Genomic DNA, 7,735 nt, shown 5'->3' with positions numbered 1-7,735 from the left:
GAGAGAGAGAGAGAGAGAGAGAGAGAGAGAGAGAGAAGCAAAAAGAAAAGAGAAGAGGGGAGAAAGGGGTAAGGAAAAGAGGGTGGAAGAAAGAGAAGGAAGGGAAGAAGTTGATATCATGAACCATATTATTCTGCTTCATAGCAGCTGCACCATAGTCAAGAGATTCCAAAATCCTTCAGGAAAGATGAAGTTAGAAGTTCAGCTAAAAGTTGATCTCAGTCTCTTTTCTGCTTCAATGCTCATTGGATCACAGATTCATAGATTTCGAGGTAGACAAGGACTTTAGAGGACATGAATCCAACCCACTCATTTTATATGCGACAATATGGAGGCACACAGAGATTAGTTGACTTACCCAGGACCACACAACTAGTACGAGTCAGAGAAAAAATTTGACCCTATGTCTTCCTGACCCCCACATTAAGCACTCTAATGTGCTCAGAGCTGCCTTCATGGCTTTATGATCTCATGGACATGGGTACTCCCTTTACCAAGAACATGTTTTAGTCTCACCATGTCCATCTCATCCTATGCAACTCCTGTCTTATTTTCTTTATTTGCTACATGGAAAATCCACCCAATGCATTGGAATTCCTTTTTATGATCCTTAAATATTTTTTAAATACTGGTGAATTACTTAGGCTTTTCATTGGTTACCTCTTTTTTTTTCCCAAAATAGTTGACCCACTTTTTTTTCTCCCAGTTATCCTTGGATCTAATGGTGTCTTTTGTGGAACTTATTGCATATGAATGTGTGTTGGTAAAGCTGCCTTTTAACTAAACCACCCTTGCAGCTTTCCATTGCTCTTTGGAGCACCTAAAATGTTTATTCTGAGGCTTTCACAGGGTGAATAATAGTATTGATACGTAGCTTTGTGTCATCAAAAGTGCTCTAATGGCCTCTATAATCTGATCACCTTCTCTGAATTGATTCAAATTCTAACTCTATAACTGAACTACATGTCGAAGATATGTGTACTATTGGAGTGGGGAACCTGTGGCCTCTAGGTCACATGTGATTCCCTAGGTCCTCAAGTGTGGCCCTTTGACTGAATCCAAACTTCACAGAACAAATCCCCTTAATAAAAGGAGCTGTTCTGTAAAACTTGGGCTCAGTCCAAAGGCCTCACTCAAAAACCTAGCAGGCCACATGTGGTCTTGAGGCCCCAGGTTCCCCACCCCTGAATGAATGGATCGGACTGCTCATTCAACTTCATGTAAATTGAATGATTCCCATTGCATGTCAAAAATCCATTAATCTATCCATCTGAACACCTGAAATTCTTGGCATTGTACTTTATGGTTACTTTAACTACAGTGGCATAGCATCTATATAGCATTACCATGATCTGAACACCTTGGAGGTCAAACCATAGCCTTCCCTTGTAGACTCTGTCTTTCACCCATAGTTTCTTTTCTTGAAGGTGAGGGGAGCGAAGGATGAACTAGGACATTGGAGAGTGCAACAACCCTTTTCTCATTCCTTAAACATTTCCTTCTGGCTTGGCTTCTGTATATAATTTTTGATCCTGCCATCCTGCTCCTGAAGCTACTGTGTTTATTTACTGTAGACCCTCAGTGATCACAGCTTCCACATCACCCTTAGTGGAGCAAATTGGTGGCAGGTGGAATGAGAAACAGGAAGCAGAGAGTAGTCTGACTGACCTCACAGCATCTGAGCAGCACCATCACAGCTCTAACTTCAATCCTAGTGCCCAATGTCAGGCTTTAATCTCTCCCAAGCTGCAGAGTGCACTATTCTCATCAAACATCATTAGCTGGAGCTCATGTGTGGGGGGCTATGCAAAGATCTCTACTGAGAGCTGCACAGGCATATCCCTGTCCCCTAAGAATTCACAGCATCAATCAGAATATTTTGATGTAGACAGACATTAACCCAATCAATCAACATGGAAAACATCCATTTACTAAAACGTGATCTCTGTTTTGTTCTGTGAGACAGAAGAGTAAGACTCAGTTTATGCCTTCAAGGTACTTATAATCTAGTTTATCAAGGGCATGCAAACTACAGATAAATTATCTTTGGCCTCTGTCCTTGGTACTCTTCTCTTTTCTCTCTACACACTCTCTGGGTGATTTCATGAGTCTGCATGGATTCGAATTGTTGAAAGTCTCTCCTGCGTTCCCAAACTACCTTGGGCTCCTTTTATATTTGGTATTTACTTGTATATTGATTACTTTGATAGAATAGAAGTTCCTTGAGTGAAATGATTATTTAATTTTTGAGTTTTTTCTCTAAACACTAACTCCATGCCTACTATACAGTAGGTGGCTAATAAATGCTTATTGATTGATTGAAAAGATGGGTAGTATAGTGGATAGGCCAATGAACATGGAGTCAGAGGTCCTGGGTTTCAATCCTGCATCAAATACTAATTAGTTATATCATCCTGGCAAAGCACTCAACTTTTTTGCACCCCAGAGCATTGGAATCAATGACCTCTGAGATACTTTCCTACTCTCAGTCTATGATCTCATGATCCCGTGTTTGATTGTCAGAAGGGATATTGTCCAATTTAATCCAGCAAACATTTATAAAGTATATTTCCATATATAAGGCATATATTTCCATATATTGGCTCCTCCCTAGGACCACAAATACAACAGTGAAACAATCATTACCCTCTAGGAGCTTACATTTCACTCGGGCAATAGAACATCCCAACAAAGAAGGTAATTTGAGCCCAGGTTGAACATTAATAATTGGAAGGACTTTCTGCAGGATGGTGCACCTCAACTGAGCCTTGAATAAAGATACATTTTCATAGAGCCAGAAGGAACACATTGCATATAGTTTCGCCTTCATTATGAAGGTGTTTGCATCATTGGATGTATGCTTTATCAATCAGTCAACATTCATAATGCACCTACTTTGTGCAAGTCAGTGTATAAGGTTCTGAGAATACAGACAATAATGAGATATTCTCTATCCTTATGAAGTTTCCCATTCTATTTGGGAGAAACATCATAAACAATGTCAACAATAGCTAATATTTGTAAATATCTTAAGGTTTGGCAAAGCCCTTTTCATTATCTCATTTGACTTTCACAATGACTTTGTGAGGTAAGTGTTGTTATTATTATTATTACCATTTGACAGATGTGGGCTCCCAGTTCATCCTAGGCCATCTCCAACCATTCTGATCCATATTTTGCTATTGGACTCAGATGGCCCTGGAGGAGCAAGTGAGACTGGTGACTTTGAAAAGTCCTCCCTCACTTAAACCCAATTCACTTGCATGTCATTGCCTGATGTCATGGTCCTCTTCAAGAATGAAGGACAAACAACAATTACAGATGTGGAAACTTAGATTGACAGAAGTGAAGTGACTTGCCCAGGGTTACACATCTAGGAATGTTTGAAGCTTGATTCAGACTGATATCCTTCTGACTCTATGTCTAGCACTCCATTATGCCAATTAGAAACAACATGAGTACATGTAAGTATATGTGAATACTCTGGGCATCATGAAACCAGGTATAAAGATAAAGACTGGCCCTGTGATGTCATTAATATAGGAATCTCCCAGATGAGGAATTTCCCTTTACTTCTACAGGTATATGCCTTCTTCCACCGCTTAGAGTTAGCTAGAACATTTAGAGATTAAATGATTTATTCATTTATAAATATTAATTGTATATTTTTAAGAGGACATCTTTTTTCTCTTGGAATTGTTCACTGCAGTTTTCCTCTTGGGAGAGATTGAATATCTTATGGTTCCACACAAACTATCTTGTTGGTTTTTATTTAGTGCCAAGGTTAGACTGGTGCCAATTTGACTTTGACTCAAATATACCATCATGGGAATTCTCTGTTGACCCCTGCAGCCTAGAGTGTGAGTGAAAAACACAGTGAAATGAGGTTTGGTTGGACCACATCATGGATGTTCCATCAATTCTGGGCAGGATTTTTGGAAGAATCCTGATAGAATGAAGCACATTCTGATAAGTATGGCTGGGATGGTGAGGGTACCAGAAACTGTTATTTAATTTTTTGAAAGAACTGAGAACAGCACTATGGTGACAGTCACAGTGCATGCAGGACCACGTCAAAGCAAAGAGGGAAGCACCAGAGGCCTACCAAGGAATGAGGGGCAGTTAGAACTCCAGAGGTAGACCAGGATGGTGGTCTGGTGATGAAATGGGTTCATAAAACTCCCAGGTAAAACAGCTATACACAAATTTGAAAATACAAAGTAATGTAGGGTTGGGAGGAAGGAGAGCATTCACACTGTGAAGACCAGCTAATCTCCAATTTATGGCATTTAATAGTGGGAATCATAAAGAAGTGTTTTACTAAATCTCTGGAGTAACTACAGGGGCCTAAAGAGCCTTGAACACCACCATCTTGAAACATCACAGCACCCAGCTGAGGAGCCCAATTCTGACTTGAGAGAAGACTCATTGAACAGGGAGAGCCATTTTAACTGTGTTTGCTATGGAATTGGGAAGTTTGCTTCATGAGTGATTGGCCTGCAGTCAACTGACATTTTTAGTTCTCTTTCTGGAAAAAATACAGAAAAACCACTACACTATAGTTGATCCTCTCTTTAATGAACTTGAAATTTCACTTCTAAATGCCTTTTCTAAATGAGAATGAGGAATGAATATGGAGTTTTTGTGTTGAATCCATCATTTTTTACATGATCAATTGTGAAATGGCTTTGTATAACAATCTGTTATAGAGTAATTGATCAGTCAATTCCCTCTCCAAGGTGATGATCACTAAAAATAGCTTCTAAGGGAAGTTATTAACTAGGATTCTGCAGAAAAATTACCCCCATGTGGCAAAGATTTTAAAAGGAATAGAGAAAATTGAATTTCCATAGACATTGCAATATATGGACATATTTAATGATACCGCCATCTATAGGTCTCCTTTACAAAAGCTGAAAGAAATCCCCACTAAAATGTGGTATTCTAGGAAAAGCCAAATTATTCAGAAAGTAAGAAGTTGGAAATCATCAGGAGTCAAAGGAAGTCGATTTAGCTCTTCCTTGGATGACATTAATTCTTTATTGTGGCACAATGGACAGAAGTACAAGCCAGGAAGATATGGGCTTGTCTTACCTTCCACTCACAATGACTGAGGGATGCTGGACAAGTTACTTAATCTGTCAGTTCTGCAAGAAGCCTTTATAATTTCCATGACCACACATTCTACAACCAAGACTGAACTGAATGGAGTACAGATGAGCATCTGTGTCACCCGAAAGCTAAAAGGCGGCTGACTCCTTGGATGATTTCAAAGAATTCCTTGTTTCTCTTACCTAAGTGGATTCAGGTTGACAGAATTTAGGAAGGGGAACCATATGACATGCCAGGCCTTCCTGGTTGGGAAGGTGTTGTTTATGTTTTATTAAATACTCTTGGAAAAAATGTTTAGAATTTTCATAAAATAAAGAAACAATTGAGAACATGTTGGCCTGAAGGAAATAAGATAAGATGTAATGGGGGACATGACTTTTCACATATATAAGGGTATATTCATACGGAAGAGGGATTTCATTTCAGAAGATCGAAGTAGAAGAAATGGGCTAAGTTGTAGAGAGAAAAAATTTAGCGAAATGTGAGGGAAAGCTTTCTCATCATTAAAACTGTCCTGAAGTGCCTCAGGAGGCAGTGAGTTTTGATTATCAAGTGGAAGATGGCTGACCCCTTGTTAGAAGAGCCATGAGAGTTCTTACAGCTCTGAGATTCCCCATTTGGGTGAGTTCATTGTTGTCTATTTCCATTTTTCTCTGAAAAAGCCACATCATGCTCATTTTATATTTCTCCATTTTCAGGTTCCTTAGTCACACAATAGCCTTCATTATTCAGCAAAGGGCCTGATTTGCTGAGCTCTCTTATTAGATTTCCAAACACAGATCTCCCTCCCCCCCACAACTCTCCCCCTATCCCCACCCCCACATTTAAATCATCTCTACTGAGGCATTAATCTCTGTGGGTTAATCACTGGATACTGAATTGAGTTTTGAGTTGAGAGTTAAATTCTGCATTGAGCTGAGAGTTAAATTCTCTGGTAGTCTGTCCCAGAAAACAGTAATGTTATAGCAGTGATTTGGGAATAGAGGGTGTATCATAATTATGCCAAAGAGCTCTTCCACTGAAGTGTTAAAAGCCAATAATTACATGGAAGTGAAAACAGAGCTTTTGTCTTCCCTTCCGTTTTCTGTAATTCTTAAACTTTTTTTTTCTAACGTAATGTGACTTTATGTTGAAGTATAGTGTCTTGAGTACTGAACTAAGAAAACTCTGGATTGAAATTCTACTTAACCACTTAAATTCTCTGAGATGTAGTTTCCTTATATGGGGCAATGGGCAGAACTTGCAAAGAGACAAGACTTAAGCTTCATGTGAGAGATGAATTTCCTACCTGCTAGAGCAGTCCAAAAGTGGAATGGACCACTTCAGGACCTTCAGGCTTCCCTTTTACTCAAGATCTCTGAGCAAAGGCTGAATGATCACTTGCTGAGTATGTAGAATAGCTTTGTTTTAAAGTTGGACCAGATGACCATTGAGATCCTTGTTAATGCAGAAGTTCTAAGCATCCTGGGTGATGATGGGCAGGTTACTTAACCTCAGTATCCTTGCTTGTAAAGGGAGGAGATTGGATCCAGTGAATTCTGAGACCTCATATAGCTTTAGACTTATGACTCTGTGATTCTAATCTATAAAATGAGGATAATACTATTTATAGAATCAATCTTTCAGGACTATTGTGAAGATCAAATGAGATAATAGGCATTAAGTACTTTGTGTATTTAAGGGTAGTAAATTAATGTCAGTTATTATTAATGCATATTCATTTATTCATACATTTACCTCCCTACCCCAGCCCCACCCCCATACATAGCAATCCTTATATGGAAGGAGGAAATTTTTTCTACAGATTAAAATTGTTGATTCACCTTTAACTTAGTCTTAGCAAGTTACCAAGGGCACTGAAAGGTAAAGTGAATTGCTAAGTTGTGGCCTGAATTTCAGAAAGTTTTGGGTAAAGTCCTTTAAAGTGGTTTTGCTGACCAAAGGAAGAATATGGACTGAACATGAGGACAAGTAAGAGGATTCAGAAATGTGGAACTGATGGGACCCTGAAAATACTAAGTAATGGGACAGTAGCAGTTTGGAAGATATAGCTAGCAGAATATAACGAAACCCTCTCTACCTTTTGAAATAATTCTCTTTCATGTTTTGTAACCAGTGAATTGTAAGAAGACATAGATGGCCAATTTATTCGATTTGTGGATGATATGAAGTTGGGAGGGGGAGCTCACACATTAGATAACAGAATCAGAATACAAAAGGACTTTTCTAGTCTAGAACTATGAAAAAGACATAATATTAGCACACTTAATGGGGATGAATGTAATTTCCTACACTTGAGTTTAAAAAAAATGTACTGATACAGGATGAGGAAAATGTAGCTACAGAGCTGTTCATGTGAATAAGACATGGTTATTTTATTGGATTCCAAACTCAATTCTAATTATCTGTGTGCCATAGTGAATGAGAGATTAGACTGTTCCTTTATTAGAAGGGCAGCTCCTTCAGGGGAGGCAAAGTGTTTTTGGCTTGGTTTGGATTCTCAGTGCTCAGATGGACAGAGGAAGGTCTTATGTAATGCCTGTTTAATAGAAGCAGTGTATTCAGTTCAGAGAGGTCATGTTTCTGTTGCCCTGGTCAGACCACATTCTGGAGTGCTGTGCTT

The 7,735-nt window shown here is 38.9% G+C and overlaps 1 protein-coding gene and 1 pseudogene across 1 annotated transcript in view; both read left to right on the top strand.

The window, feature by feature from the left end:
• The window catches only part of LOC138148468 (SRR1-like protein), a 63,919-nt pseudogene extending 58,905 nt beyond the window's left edge, over positions 1-5,014 (top strand).
• Positions 1-7,735, top strand: part of GRID1 (glutamate ionotropic receptor delta type subunit 1) — a 1,154,654-nt gene that overhangs the window by 423,825 nt on the left and 723,094 nt on the right. The window lies entirely within an intron of this gene.

Source organism: Petaurus breviceps, unplaced genomic scaffold, assembly GCF_028583685.1.
Source record: "Petaurus breviceps papuanus isolate PSGF00001 unplaced genomic scaffold, PetGlider_PUasm1.0 90825, whole genome shotgun sequence".
Lineage (NCBI taxonomy): Eukaryota > Metazoa > Chordata > Mammalia > Diprotodontia > Petauridae > Petaurus > Petaurus breviceps.
Note: the sequence above shows the minus strand (reverse complement) of the source record. Positions and strands in the feature narration are given on the sequence as shown.